Below are 15,594 nucleotides of genomic sequence, written 5' to 3' on the forward strand. Positions count from 1 at the left end.
CACTTTATATAGACACTAACTTTAAATACAAATCAACTAGAATAAAAACAGGAAAAAATAATGGATTTCCTGATTGTTTTGAACTTAGGATGTTGCTCCAGTATGTCTTCTCTTTTCAGCAAAAATGATTATCCCTGAGATTGGGCCTGAGTGGGGCACTTGCATAGTCGAAAGCTGGTTGTCCCTTAGTCATCCTTCAATCATTAACAGATAAATAGATATGACTTCCATAGTCATCACTCTTAAGGAAAGTTACCTTTAGCACAAGCCTTTGGATCCTTTTAATATGTGTTCAGTTTCAATATGTTCAGTTTCAAGGGTCATGGGTCACGTTTGAGTGCTGCTTTAGAATCTTAGAGGCCGTTCTAGAACTCTGGATGTCTAAAACTTGTAGCATTTTGGTGTATGAGTATCTGTCTGAAATGATTTCTGATTCTCCTGATGTCTGGGTAGGAGTATGATGTGTATGTTTTGCAGAAGAAAGTGAGGTGAGGGGAACCTGACATTGTGTTGTATATAGTGGACGAGGTCTGAAAGAATTCAATCTGTCTTCCTAACAAGAACAGTCTCTAAAATTAGCTAATGGTGCCCACTTCAATGGATTATTGAGATAATTAATATAAAGGGATGAGGGTAGTAGGAACCAAGTACATGTGACTTCCTTTCACTTTTGGTGTGCAAAGCCTTCTGTAAGGTGCTAAGGACAAAGGGGTAGCAGTTAGAGTGAGGGGGTGAGGTGAGGAGGCAATAGCAAAAACAGTTGAGTGGTCCTTGCCCTCTCAACTTTACAATAAATGGGGAATTTACAATAGGTGGGGAAGCCAGGCAGAAAGCATCCTTAATTAGGTGAAAGCAATGCAGTTAAACTTGGAGAAGGGAAAGGCTACCCACTCCAGTATTCTGGCCTGGAGAATTCCATGGACTCTATAGTCCATGGGGTCACAAAGAGTCAGACATGACTGAGCGACTTTCACTTCACTGCAGTGCAGTTAAAAGAAGGGTGGCAAAAGTGCCGAGTGTGGTTTGAGCTAGGGTAAAAGCCAGCCTCAGGGTTCCAAATTAAGCCTCTGAAGTTGTAGTGTGTGGTGATAGTTCTCTCCAGGTTCCAAAATAGGCTGGTGCCCAGGGCTAATGCAGCTATGAGATTACTCTGAGAGAGTCACACTTTATTTAAAAGAGTAATAATACTAGAATTATGCTCTTTGCTTTTGAAAGTTGCCCCTTTTTCACTGTATTTTAGTAAGTACTTCATAACAAGAAAATTGAAGTCCTTTTTATTACATGGATGAAAGGTGGCTGGGAAGAGAAGACTTTCAGCTCTTTCTGTTCATCTTCCTCTTCCAGAGGCTTCTGTTACCTAGTCCCAAGGTAGAATTCTTCCAGAAGATCCTGAAACCTTTGTGACACTGGAGTAGACAGGGAGGTCAAGGAGATAAGCATTTTATTTATACTTCTCTGATGGGACTTACCACCTTTCAGTGTGTATTTTCAGTTATTTGCAGGCGTGTCTTATCTTCCCTGCAGAATTGAAAGTTTCTTAAGGGCAGAAAGGTCTCTTGTCTATTTTTTAATAAATAAAACTTGTTCAAAGCAGTTCCCTTTATCCTAGAGTCTTGCTGACAGATTGAATTACATGGGTCACTTTTGCTTTATATTAGGGCTGTTCAGGGACTTCCCTGGTGGCTCAGATGGTAAAGTGTCTGTCTACAATGCCGGAGACCCGGGGTCAATTCCTGGGTCGGGAAGATCCGCTGGAGAAGGAAATGGCAATCCACTCCAGTACTATTGCCTGGAAAATCCCATGGACAGAGGAGCCTGGTAGGCTACAGTCCATGGGGTCGCAAAGAGTCGAACATGACTGAGCGACTTCACTTACTTAGGGCTGTTCAAGAAGTATCTGGAATTCTGTATTCATTTGGTTTTTGGCATATTTGGAATTCAAAGGAAATTCATTCCCTCACCATTTCTAACTTAATTCTCTGCTAGTGTTTTCCCTTCCGTCAACTTAGGAATCAGCTGTGGTATGTTTTAGCCTTCATTCAGGGGTTTTGGGTTTTTTTGAGACTCAGAACTCTAGCTGCATACTGTTTGCAAAAGGACATCACAATTGGAGGCATTGGTCCCAAATCTGAAAGCTAAACCAGACATGTGTCTGGTAAACAGAAGCTCCTCCGACCCTAAAGAGGAGTAATTAACACATATTACAGATGTAGGAAGGACAGTGTTTTCCCTGGGCAAGGCTTTCTCGGAGTGCTCAGAGCTAAGGAGCCGCTGGCATGAGAGTGATGGCAGGAACTGGGCAGAGCATAGAGGTCTGCCTATCCCATAGGCTTAGCCTGATAATTCTTGATTGTGTGGAGTGGGTTTTACAGTTGAATGCTGGCACAATGCACTGGCGTCCTTTCAAAGGGCGTCGTCTGGTGGTGGTGCTGGTGGTGATGACGCGGGTGAAATGGGAGCCCAATACCAATTTTGATCCTTTACACCTGCTGAGGAGTTCAGCATCATCTTCATCTCATAGAGAGTACAGTGGTTTAATTTAGCTGTGAGCTTATAACTGTAAATACTCATGTACTTGTGTAATTGAGTTGGTGGTAATTTATTTTTTGAACTCTTCTAAGAAGCTGATCATCCAAGCACAAAATTGCCAGTAGGAAATGAGAAGCAGGTGGCTGAAGAGGACCTCGCTGTGCTGTCCGTGCCCGTGTGGGATGGCACTGGGCGCTGGCTGCTCCTCTAGCGGGCTGCTTTGTCTCTGCCGTTTCCTCAAAGCGTATGAGCCAGCTTGGCGCTGCAGTCCAAACTCTCCAGGCCTGCATATTTTATTTTCCTCTGTTGGTTCATTCTGTGTCCATCAGTCCTCCTAACTGGTTCATGTGCAAAGAATGATGGCTAACCACAGTGCTTCCTAAAGAACTGATTTTTGAAAGAGCTTTATTGAGGTAAACTTTATATACCAAAATTTCACCCATTTTAAGTGTGTAATTGGAAGACTTCTAGTAAATTTATACAGTTGTGCAACCATCATTACCATCCAGTTTTATAACATTTCTGTCACCCCCAAAGTTATCTGGTACCCCTTTTGCAACCAATTCACACTTTGTTATTCAGCCTGAGGCAACCACTGAAAATAATTTATTTTTCAGTAAAAGCACAAATAAGGATTTTAATGATGCTCAGTGTCAGAATATATACAATGGAATTACTAAAATCCACAGAAAGAAATTTGCACAAATAATGGAGTATATAAAATGCTATCTCCTAAAGACTTTTTAAAAAGTACTGTCTCCCACGAGTCCTATTGCCTATGCTATACATAAACTCTAACTTTTAGGGTTTTTAGAGAGGGACAATTGAAAAAAAAATATTCTCAGTCAATTTGGAATCCACAGACCAAGGGTTTTTAAACTTTCCTTCTAAGATCACCACCTAATACCTAGACTCTGTGAAGGATCACTTATCTAGTAAGTATGAATTAGGAGGCAGTAGAATGTACTATGATGATTAAGAGCTTGAATTTGGGTTCAAATTCAGCTTATGCAACTTCCATGTGACCCTAGTAAAGTCACTCAGATCCTTTATTCCTCAGTGTTTTCAGCTCTGAAATGGAGGTCATTGTACTTCATTGTTGGCAGATTAAACATTCAGTGGCAAGTGCTCAAGTATTTGCTGATATTTGCGAGGCAATTTGAATGATCAATGCACAAAGTGTCTACAGAAAAGTAGAGAAAGTTCTCCCCAGTGAGGGGCTTGAAGTGTAGTTGAGGAGATAATGCTCATGAAATCAATGGTGCTAAGAATGCAGAGTGACTAAGGTGGGATTTAGGAGGGTTCAGAGAAGGGGAAAATCACTCTTGTGTGGGAGGCACATTGGATTAACGAAGCTACAAGAAATGAGAATAGGGAAACAGCCTCTGGGAAGGCTTAATAGGGAAATGGGAGGGAAGGACAAGAACAAGGGCCTAAACTACACCATGCCAAGTGGGCAGTGCCAAGTAGACCGGTCATGCTTCTTTTCCCCATACTTCTTTAACATGGGGTTGATGCTTGCTCCCAGGGCTTCCTTGCTCCGATGAGGTCCTGAGACTCACAGGGATGGGACTATCTCTCCCATCTATGGAAGAGAAGAGGAGAAACAGGATTGATAAACAGGCTTATCTATAAATCTGGTCTGATGGAGGAACCATTCTGCAGAGCATTAGGTGAAGTTAAAAGGGAACAAAATGAAAAAAAAAAAAAAAAAAGTTGTTAGCCTTAACACTAACCACTAAGCAAGAGTTACTTTATGAGGTAGAAGTTGGAGGAGCCTTTGAAGGCAGTGATCAGGATGTCTTAAAATGATTTTTAGCACATTTTAAATTTTACATATTCTTAGACTTAGAGAACTCCTGAGAAGATAGTATAGAAGACTCATATACTTCACGCAGAGAATTTTTCCCCTTTCATTGTCTTACATGAGTGTGGTATATTGGTCCCAATTCATGATCCAACACTGATATATTATTATTAACTGAAGTCCATACTTCATTCAGATTTACTGCTTCACCCTGTTTTTTTTGTTGTTGTTGTTCGTCTCATCTGGGACACCCCATTACATCTAGTTGTCATGTCTCCCTGGTCTCCTGTTGGCTGTGATAATTTCTCAGAATTTTCTTGTTTTTGGTGACCTTAATTAACAGTTTTGAGAATTACTCTCAGATGGTTTATAGAATGTCCTTAAATTGAGGTTTGCCTGTTTTTTCTCATGATTAAAGTGGGTGATGTGTTTTGGGGGAGATCAGTGAGATTCTCACATCAAGGGGACATACTATTCATATGACGTCACTGTTGCAGTTGATTGGATCACCTGGCTGATGCAGTGTGTGCCAGTTTCTTCATAGTGACGTTATTCTTTTCTTTCCTCTCTCTTCCCGTACCGTACTGTTTGCAGCCCACGCTGCAAGAGTGGGGAGTTAGGTTTCTCTTCTTTTAAGGAGGCATCTCTGTAAAAATTATGTGAAATTTTTCTGCATGAGAGATTTGTCTGTTCTCCATTTATTTACTTATTCCGTCATTTATTTATATCACTATGGACTCATATTAATTATACTTTGAGTTACAATCCTGTACTACTTTTATTTTTTTACTCAAATTGCTCTTTGACTCCTTTTTTGTTTCCTCTTGCAGTCAACTCCTGTATCCCTTGATGTACCCCCTTACTTTCTGAACATTACAAGATGGTCCCGACTCGTTTGATGTATTTCTGTCTTAGATATCTGGGAATTTGTAACCATAAAGAAAAAAAACAAAAAACAAAAAACTCTTGTCATAGACATGTTGCCAGAGCTTTAGCAGAGCAGATTTTAAAACATCCAATGGAAGTACTTGAATTTCATGGCTTTTGAGGGACATGTGACCCAAAGGAGATGAGGGTTTCTGAAAAAATGAAATTCTCATCATACAAATATCATGAAACTTCATGAGAGAGATGGGGAGATAGCAGCTAAAGCCACTAGTGTGGCTTCAGAGGATACTTTCTGATTAATTTGGATTTTAAAGAGGTATGCACAGAAAACTTGGATTGAACTGTTTCTAAAAATAGCATCATCAGAATTGACCTAGCAGCTAGTTTGTTAAAACAATGCTATGAGTGCACACTAAATGAAGTTATTTAGTATGGGTTCCCCTTTAAAGCAGTTCTATTAAAATGGGAATTCTTTTCATTTCTTTGAAGTCATCTCTACTCTTAAGTCATTCCCTCAACAAATATGTATTGAATGCAGAACACATGAGCTTGTTTAGATTCTGTGGATGGATCAATAAACAAAGCTGGGAAAGTCTGTGCTCTTGTGGAGTTTACATTCTAAGTCAGCAAGATAGGTAAAAGTAGGTATTGTTTAATATGACAGATGGTAATAGATGCTGTAGAGAAAAGTGAAGCAGAAATAGGGGACTGAGGGATTTGGGGGCTAGGTAATGAGATTGTTAGTCAGTAGAAGGTGGCCAAGGAAAGCCTTTTCATAAGGTGGTAGCGTGAGAGTGGAGGGAAGCAAGATAATGAATCATCAACATTCAAATGACACACTGCAGATGCTACATACTAGATGCACAGGCACACACACTTACAGGGGAAAAGTACAACTTAGCCAGTGAAGAAGTGAACACAGCAAAATGTCATGACAAACCTAGGAGACACACCTTTTAAGAAATAAAAAGCAATTCTACTGAGGTTGTAGGGAAACAGACACACTCAGGTATTTACTGATGATGTAGCTCTGTGTTTGGAGAGCAAATATATAAGGTGTTCATGCCCTTTGTTCCGGGAAACCTGTACCTAGACATTAAGTGCTTAGGGCATTAGGAACAGTGAATGCAAAAAGTACAAAGGAGTGTGCTTCATATGTGCTAGAAATAGTGAGCTGGCTGGTGAGGCTGGAGTGGTGTCACCAAGACAGAGGAAGCGTGAAGGTGAGGGAGATGGGGTGAATGTGGGCAAACCCACGCCGGAGAAGGGGGTGTCTTGCACACTTCCAGGATGCCGGTCATATAAAATACGTGTGAGTGCCACTCCCCAGAGCATGCACTGCTGGGGACCTGGGATTTGTAGGTCCTTCTCAGGACTTGGGCTTTTTCTTAGAGAAGATTGGAGCCATCGGAGGACTTTGAGCAGTGGGGTTCATATTTAAAGAGGACCATTCAGACTGCTCTGGGTGTTAGGGGCCCAAGAGCAGAAGCAAGGAGACCAGCTTAGAGGTCTTTTAATCTATTAGCAGGTTTTAATCTATGAATCTTGATCTATTTGTAGGCATATTTTACATAGTAGATTACACAATAATTTTAAATAATTATGTACATACAATTTTTCAATTTGCATATGTTAATATTTTTCATTTGTTGCTATACAGTCCTCAGATTCATAATATCTATGCTTAGTTGCCCAGTCATGTCCCAATTCCTTGTGACCCTATGGACTGCGGCCAGCCAGACCCCTCTATCCGTGGGGATTCTCCAGGCAAGAATACTGAAGTGAGTTGCCATGCCTCCCTCCAGGGGATCTTCCCAACCCAGGGGTCAAAGCCAGGTCTCTCACTTTGCAGGTGGATTCTTTACCATCTGAGCCACCAGGGAAGCCCATTTATCTAGTGGCTGCTTAATAGTTAGTGTGTTAGTTCTTTATTATTGCTGTAAAAAAATTGCCTCAAATTTAGTGACTTGGAAGGACACAGTATTAAAGTTCTGGAGATCAGAATTCCTGAAATTGAGATGCTGCAGGGCTGTGTTCCTTCTGAAGGCTATAGGGGAGAATCTCTTGCCTTTTTCAGCCTCTAAGGGCCCCTTTCTTTTGTTTGTTTGTTTTTTTTCCCCCCTTTGGGTGTGCCATGCAGCGTGCAGGATCTCAGTTCCCCTCATGCCCCCTGCAACGGAATCTTAACCACTAGACCACCAGAGAATTCCCCCTTGCTCTGCCTTTAAAGCCATAGCATCTTCGTCTGTCTCCACCCTCCATCCCCCGTCAATCTCTCTGTCTCTCACCTCTGCTACTGTCATCACATCTTCGCTGATTTTAACCCTCCTGCCTCCCTCTTATATGGACACGTGATTACACAGGATTCACCTGTATACTTCAGAATAATCTCCCATCTAAAAATTCACAATTTATTCACATCTGGAAAGTTCCTTTTACCACGTAAGGTTGTATATTCCGAGGTTCTGGGATTAGGAGGTGAATGTCTTTGTTGTCAGGCTGGGATGACCACAGTTGGTATTTTGCAGTTCATCTAGCCATTGTCCTGTTGGACACTTAGACTGAATCCAGTTTGGGCTACTATGAGATTCCTAAAGATGTATTTGTATACTCGGACCTTCTTTTCTTTTTGTAATATGTTCTTTAACTTAAATGTGCAGGTGTAGGGTTCCTGGAGGAAAGGTCATGAGCATTTTGTATTTGCTCTCCAAATACATAGTTACATTATCAGTAAATATAAGTATGTTCATTTACTTACAACCCCTCAGCATTACTTTGGTTACTTAAAAGGTATGTTTCTGTGGTTTGTTACTAAACTACATTTAATTGTTGTGCTCATTTAATTTCTTTACTGGCTAAGTTGAACATTTTTGGTGCATGTGTGTGTGTGTGTAAAAGTGTGTGATATGTGTGTTATGTCATTTTTATTCTGAAAGAAGTATTTTGGCTTGTTTTTCTTTTTAGTTGTATGTGGAGCTAGAAGCATGGAGATAGAGACAGACTCTTGCTTAAGTGAGTAAGGCCAGTATCAGTAGATGGCATATGCAGAACTACTTTCCATTAAAGAGAATGATCTGCAAAATGAAAAATAATTAATTAAGAGGGATTTAGAAGACAGTGAAAGATCATCTAGGTAATTTGAATGCGTTCACATCTCTAGGGTACACTAGATTGTATCTCAGGGTGTTGAAAGAGCAGATATCATCTCTGAGTCATTGCCAGTGATTATTAAGTAAATCTTGGAGAGTGGGCAAGCTTCCAGAAGACCAGAGACATGTAGATGTTCTGTGGAGCTTTTGAAAAAGCCCAATTCCTAAAACTGTTAATGTAGAAATGCTCTCTTGCAAAAATGCTGTATTATCATCTTACAAATGATGATGGGCCTGTAGAAGGCACTGCATTGATCCCTGGGAACCAGTATAATGATACTAATGTGTAGTGACCAATTCATCACATTTTTTAAAGGGAGAGTTTTAGATTGATAGAGGAAGAAAATGCCAAAGACATCAAGCATTTGACAAAAATCTCCCACAGGTCTCCTTATGTACCTAGTAGAGAAAAGTTGGGGGATGATGGAATAATTACATTGGCAACTGATTCTTTTCATAAGTCATAGCATAATTAATGACTGAGCGTCAGGCTGGAAAGAAGTTTTTAGTGTCAGAACTTCACATTTTTCTTTGACCCAAACTTAAGAAAGCACCTTAGGACTTGGATAGAAGTCCTAAAAAGTCATATTTTGTGTGATTAATTAGCTTCATAGAATAAAGATTCACACTGTGAAATACATGTTCACCAATGATGAAAATACCCCAAAACCAACTAGATAGATTTAATAGAAATGATGAGAATTTTTAAAAACTGAGGTTTTTAAAATCAAAATTGCAGTTCATTCTCCTCCTTTTTTTTTGGCTTTCTTAGACTTCCTCCAGTTGAAAATAAAAGCAGTAGTACTTGTCTGGTGAAAATGCTTATTTTGGGTTTAATTCATGTATGATGGGAGAATGGTGGGTGCATGGTTGATATTTGAGCAAGGTATAATATAAAAATTGATGGAATAAAAGGAAAAGATCTGGATGCTAACTCTGGTATTGCTGTGTACTAGTTGTCATCTTGGGTGAACAGGTGGCATCATCTTTCTTATCTGAAAGCTGGGGATGGCAAAGGGTGGAGTGAAGCTAATTGCTTTGCCCTATTCCTACTCTTAGGTTCTGTCAGACTATTACAAGTTCATCCTCATGTTCCTTGGTAAATTTGGCTAAATTTCTAGACTAAATGGAAACTTCCAGATTTTTTTGGTTTAAATAGACCCTTTAAGGCCATCTCTGAAAGAGGCTTGATTTTCTTTTAATCTGTAAGTTCTTTCAGATCCCCTGCCTTCAAGGTTCTGTTGATGTTGAGTCACTAAGTTGTGTCCAACTCTGGGACCTCATGTATTGTAGCATGCCAGGCTTCCCTGTCCTCCACTCTCTCCTGGAGTTTGCTCAGATTCATGTCCATTGAGTCAATGATGCTGCCTAACCATCTCATCCTCTGTTGCCCCCTTCTTTTCCTTCAGCATCAGGGTCTTTCCACTGAGTCAGCTCTTCACATCAGCTGGCCAAAGTATTGGTGCTTTAGCAACAGCCCTTCCAATGAATATTCAGGGTTGATTTCCTTTAGGATTGACTATTTTGATCTCCTTGCTGTCCAAGGGACTCTTCAAGAAATCTTCTCTAGCACCACGGTTCAAAGCATAAATTCTTTAGCACTCAGCCTTCTTTATGGTCCAAATCTCACATCCTTACATGCCTACAAGAAAAACCATGGCTTTGACTCTATGTATCTTTGTCCACAAAGTGATATCTCTGCTTTTTAATAAACTGTCTAGGTTTGTCATAGCTTTCCTTTAATTTCATGGTGTAGTCATCATCTGCAGTGATTTTGGAGCCCAAGAAAAATAAAATCTGTCAGTGCTTCCACTTTTCCCCCTTCTGTTTGCCAAGAAGTGATGAGACCAGATGCCATAATCTTTGTTTTTTGAATGTTGAGTTTCAAGCTAGCTTTTTCACCCTCCTCTTTCATCCTTAGCAAGAGGGTCTTTAGTTCCTCTTCACTTTCTGCTGTTAGAGTGGTATCATCTCCATATCTGAGGTGGTTGTTATTTCTCCTGGCAGTCTTGATTCTAGTTTGTGAATCATCCAGCCTGGCACTTCACATGATGTACTCTGCATAAAAGTTAAGTAAGCAGTGTGATGATATATAGCCTTGTCATGCTCCTTTCCAACTTTGAACCAGTCAGTTGTTTCGTGTCTGGTTCTAACTGCGCATGGGAAATGATAGCAATTGTATGGTAGTTTGAACATTCTCTGACATTGCCCTTCTTTGGAATTGGAATGAAAACCTTTCCCAGTTCTGTGGTCACTGCTGACTTTTCCAAATTTGCTGACATACTGAGTGCAGCACTGTAACAGCATCATCTTTGGGGATTTTAAATATCTCAACTGGAATTCCATCACCTCCACTAGCTTTGTTCATAGTAATGCTTTCTAAGGCCCACTTGACTTCACACTCCAGGATGTCTGTCTCTAAGTGAGTGATCACACTATCATGGTTATCTGGGGCATTAAGACCTTTTATGTAGAGTTCTTCTATATATACTTGCCACCTCCTCTTAATGTCTTCTGCTTCTGTTAGGTCCTTACCATTATCTGTCCTTTATCCTGCCCATCCTTGCATGAGATGTTCCCTTAGTATCTCTAATTTTCTTGAAGAGATCGCTAGTCTTACCCATTCTGTTGTTTTCCTCTATTTCTTAGCATTGTTCATTTAAGGAGGCCGTTTTGTCTTTCCTTGCTATTCTCTGGAGTTCTGCATTCAGTTGGGTATGTCTTTCCCTTTCTCCATTGCCTTTTGCTTCTCTTCTTTCCTCAACTATTTGTAAAGCCTCCTCAGACAACCACTTTGCCTTCATGGCATTTCTTTTTTCTTTGGGATGGTTTTAGTCTCTGCCTCCTATATAATGTTATGAACTTCCATCTATAGTTCTTCAGGCACTCTATCAGATTTAATCACTTGAATTTATTCATTACCTCCACTGTGTAATCCTAAGGGATTTGATTTAGATCACAGTGAATTGCCTAGTGGTTTTCCCCACTTTCTTCAGTTTAAGACAATTTTGCAATAAGGAGCTCATGATCTGAGCCACAGTCAGCTCCAGGTCTTATTTTTACTGGCTGTATGGAACTTCTTATCCTTGGCTGCAAAGAACATAATCAGTCTGACTTCAATGTTGTAGAGTCATCTCTTGGGTTGTTGGAAAAGGGTGTTTGCTATGACCAGTGTGTTCAAACTCTGTTAGCCTGTGCCCTGCTTCATTTTGTACTCCAAGGCCAAACTTGCCTGTTATTCTGGGATCTCTTGACTTCTTTTTGCATTCCAATCCCCTATGATGAAAAGGATTTTTTTTTTTTTCGTGTTCTAGAAGATCTTGTAGGTCTTCATAGAATTGATCAACTTCAGCTTCTTTGGCATCAGTGGTTGGGGCATAGACTTGGATTACTGTGATATTGGATGGTTTGCCTTTGAAACGAACTGAGGTCATTCTGTCATTTTTGAGATTGCACCAGAAATCTGCATTTCTGAGTCTTGTTGACTATGAGAGCTATTCCATTTCTTCTATGGGATTCTTGCCCGCAGGTAGATATAATGGTCATTTGCATTAAATTCGCCCTTTCCTGTCCATTTTAGTTCACTGATTCCTAAGTTGTCAATGTTCACTCTTGCCGTCTCCTTTTTGACCACTTCCAATTTACCTTGATTCATGGACCTAACATCAGGTTCCTATGTAATACTGTTCTTTACAGCATACGACATTACATTTGCCACCAGACACATCCACAAGGATATCAGCCCACCCTTTTCTTAACCCTTACATCCAAGAGTAATGAAGCACTGTACTTGGGCCCCCTTTAATCTTAGGAAGACCAATTTGTTTGTTGTTTGTTGTTTAGGGCTCAAGCCCATCCCTTGGGATTTCTGGATGAGATTGGAGCCTCTGCTTCACCACTCCAGAAAGTTTTCCATGGCTTTACCCAAGGGGTACTTGCCTACAGCACCTCTGTCCCCCATCCAGTCTACCCTGAACCATCTTGTCCTGTTCCTTGACCTTCCTCCTAGTTCTCTGCCTGACACCACTATAGTATTTTAATTTAGTTGTGGCCATAATGAATGTTTAATTTTGAATTTTAAACTTCATATTGTTTCTCATTTGTATCTTCATGTTATCATTTTTAAAGTGGTTGAGGCTATTTCATGTGTCTTAATTTACTCTTGTCTGATTCTCCCCATCATTAGTCATCAAATAGGATCTAGTGTTTTTAAATCTGCTCTTAGAGAATACAATGTATTATGCATCTTCATACAGCCTAACCTTTTGCTCCATTTGTCTTCTTGACTTAAATTCTCAGGGTTGACTTATTTTTTTTTATTGAAGTTTAGTTGAATTACAATGTTCAGATTTTGATATACAGCAAAGTGATTCAGCCATATATTTATGTGTATATATATACATTTTTATATTCTTTTCCATTATGGTTTATCACAGAATAGTGAGTATAGTTCCCTGTGTTACGCAGTAGGACCTTGTTGTTTACCCATTCTATATGTAATATCTTGCATCTGCTAACCCCAGACTCCTCCTCCACCCCTCCTTGAGCCCCCCCGCCACCAGCAACCACAAGTCTATGTCCACGAGTCTGTTTCTGTTTTGGAGATAGGTTCATTCAAATTCTCAGAATTGGGAGTCTGACTAAGCAGTACTTTGGTAGTATCCTTGTTCCATTTTAGATGTGGGTTTTTTTTTTTTTTTTTTTTTACAAAATAAAGAGATCACTTTAGCCCATTACATTCTGTCCTTAAAACTTATAAGTATTTAAGAATTTAGCACCTATAGTTAAACATATGAATTTTAGTCTCTTTCTAGGGCTCTCCTCAATACTGAAATAATTTTGGTGGGAGGAATATTTTGCAACCTGAAATACCTCAGGTTGCAGTACTTTTCAGCCAGCTCTTACCTGAATTTCTCCTTGGATTCTTCTACCGTAAAGTCTTATAGTGTAAGCGTTTTCACATTTTTGAAGCCCATCGTAGGTGCTTCCTGCTCTGCTATGCCCGTGCATGCTCTAGGCTTTGCTTTCTTTCATATGATGTGCACAGCTAACTTCAGGTTCTAAGTCTAAATTAATTACTACTTAACTCAGGCAACTGGTATATTGTTCAGATTCCCGCATGCTCTTTGCCCACCATAAGTATATCTTGGGTTCCCTATTATGTTTCTGGTTAGCACACTGGACAGGAAACGAGCTAGCCACTGTACCTGTGACCAGGGTTAGAGTCTCTCTGCTTATCTGAAAAAACAGTTCTTTGACTTGCCAGCTGTGACCAGGACTCTGCTACACGTCCCCACTCCTTGCCCCCAAAGCTTCCCCAGTCCAATCAGCTCAAGATAAGCAGGACAAAATAGGAAACCTCTTCTATGAGGCCCAGGGCTGCTCTCTACCTGTGTTTGTATCAGATGTCTGAATTTTCTCCCTGTAGAAATGAAACAGGTTGAAACTGTGCTTTTTGACAGGCACTTTGCACCTAACAAGGCTTCATGTTTATAAATAGGAAATACTTAAAGTGAGAGCTACTAAAGAAGCTTTTCGATCTGTTTTCTCTATGTGTTTGGGAGGTGGATAAATGTTAAGTAGTTCTCATACAGTGTGATATAGTGGAATGGAAGTTAAGTGGCAGTTGTATGTGGTGTTAAGCAACAGTGGAAGACCACATATAAGACATTTCTTCTCCATTGTCACCTAGGACACCTAGATGGGTAACCTAAGGACAGAGGTGCCTTTTGATGTATTTTCATCTTGAAAGTCTCTGAAGGTGAACTTCTGTGTAACACAGGAGTAAAAATGTTGAAACCAGGACTCTGGTGCAGTAGACCCGATGAAGTCACCAGAGCTCCTGTAGCAATTGAATTGTTTGCAGGTCATAAAATTATGATATGACTCTTGGCAAATATGTATTTAGTGAGAAGTGTAGGTGTGCACAGACAGACTTGCTCCTTCATTACAGAGTATTTCCTTCTGAAGTTCATTAGTCCCTGACGCCAGGACACACCATGATCTCATGGGAGTGGCACAGACCATGAATGTCATAGGATCTGCGTTCAAGCCACAGTTTGGCTAGTTCTCTACTAGTTGGAGGACTTTAGGTGCATAAGTCACCTGTGGGACCAGACGTGTTCTTCCTATATAATTAAAAAGAGTTGGAGGAAGTGTTGGATTGGGTAATTTATAAGGATCCTTTTAGCTTTAAAATCTCTGATTAGAGTTTCTAAATTCCATTTTACCTCTTTTGATAGTTATTCATTTAACTAGACTTTATAGAAAATTGTAAATAAATGAACTCATATATATACACGTGTGCATACATAAACACACTCTGTATTTCCATAACACAGACAAAATAATTATTCATGTTTTGGAGTCTTTTTCCTTCATAGATATGTAAGGGTGTATAAAATATAGCATGTACATGTACTTCAAAATTGAAACCATGCCGTATATACATTTTCATAAAACAACTTTTGTTTCATTTAGCATTGTATCATAATTGTTGTCCCATGTTGTCTGAGTAGTGCTTAGAGCTTTTATGCAAAACCAGATTCCCTTGGTCATTTCTGCAGTTTCGGCTGAATTTTCCATATTGGAGGCAACATTATTGACACTCGCCAAGCTAAATACACTTAGCTTGTGAACATCCTGTAAGTATAAACAGCCATTCTCTGCCAATCCAAAGACAAACAGCGTGGAATACCCCAGAGCGCTCTGTGCTTTTTTGCTGCCCGCTGCATGAAGTCAGAGTGGGCATAGCCAGGGGTCAGACTGAGGTTGACAGATTACCCCTGAAATACTTCATATGCACGGTGACCCATCAGGGTCTCAGATGAGCTCCACAAATAGTTTTCATTTGTGCACAACCAGGTGAACTAGGGCTGTTGCTGGGCAAAGTGGTAAAGGAGGTGAACTTGGTAACCAAGGTCTTCTCTCCTGTGCCCTGCTCCACACCCACATCTCCTTCCCTTTGACACCCGCTTCTCCTCCCTCAATTGTCTCTGTCTCCTCTGTGGGTCTGCTGCATTTTGTTCATGCTGCAGATAAATTTCTGTCTCATGTTAACTGTAAGTTATGGTGGTTGTTGGGTGTGGGGAGGGGCAGAGTGGGTTGTAAGAAGTAAGAAATTGTCTTCCTACTTTCTATATGGATGAATTTCCAAGCAGGAAGATAATCTTAGCTACGGTTAGAAGAACATGTGAAGATAAACTACTGCTCAACACTTGA

General features: G+C 40.2%; 1 protein-coding gene across 6 annotated transcripts in view; it reads left to right on the forward strand.

Annotated features, from left to right (window-relative positions):
- PIP5K1B (phosphatidylinositol-4-phosphate 5-kinase type 1 beta) overlaps positions 1–15,594 on the forward strand; it is a 338,893-nt gene that overhangs the window by 28,010 nt on the left and 295,289 nt on the right. The gene's annotated exons all lie outside the window — the stretch shown is intronic.

This window comes from Bubalus bubalis, chromosome 3, assembly GCF_019923935.1.
Source record: "Bubalus bubalis isolate 160015118507 breed Murrah chromosome 3, NDDB_SH_1, whole genome shotgun sequence".
NCBI classification, from domain to species: domain Eukaryota; kingdom Metazoa; phylum Chordata; class Mammalia; order Artiodactyla; family Bovidae; genus Bubalus; species Bubalus bubalis.